The sequence below is a fragment of the Capsicum annuum genome, unplaced genomic scaffold (genome assembly GCF_002878395.1).
Source record: "Capsicum annuum cultivar UCD-10X-F1 unplaced genomic scaffold, UCD10Xv1.1 ctg42580, whole genome shotgun sequence".
Taxonomy (NCBI): Eukaryota; Viridiplantae; Streptophyta; class Magnoliopsida; order Solanales; family Solanaceae; genus Capsicum; species Capsicum annuum.
The window spans coordinates 3,856-4,171 of record NW_025849988.1 but is presented as its reverse complement, the minus strand read 5'-3'; the positions used below and the strand labels follow the sequence as shown (position 1 = coordinate 4,171).

The 316-nt window shown below is 49.7% G+C and overlaps 1 pseudogene; it reads right to left on the bottom strand.

The window, feature by feature from the left end:
* Nucleotides 1–166: 166 nt before the first annotated feature.
* LOC124891943 lies at nucleotides 167–285 on the bottom strand (annotated as a pseudogene).
* Between the last annotated feature and the right edge of the window lie 31 nt (nucleotides 286–316).

Below are 316 nucleotides of genomic sequence, written 5' to 3'. Positions count from 1 at the left end.
CACTCCAAATTCTATTATGCCTCTTTCTCCTGCGCCGCCAGTCACACCCCGCACGCGCGCCCCTGTGCCTTGCCCCCGTTCTCCTTTTCAGCCAAGAGGAAACACAAAAAGATTCGCCGATCGAACCGGCAAAATCACACTGAATTTTAAAGGAAAAAAAAAGAAATTGATTCAACACGAGGACTTCCCAGGGGGTCACCCATCCTAGTACTACTCTCGCCCAAGCACGCTTAACTTCAGTGTTCCGATGGGATCCGGTGGGTGAGTGATGGTATGATCACATCCGTCATTTCCAGCACTCCAAATTCTATTATGC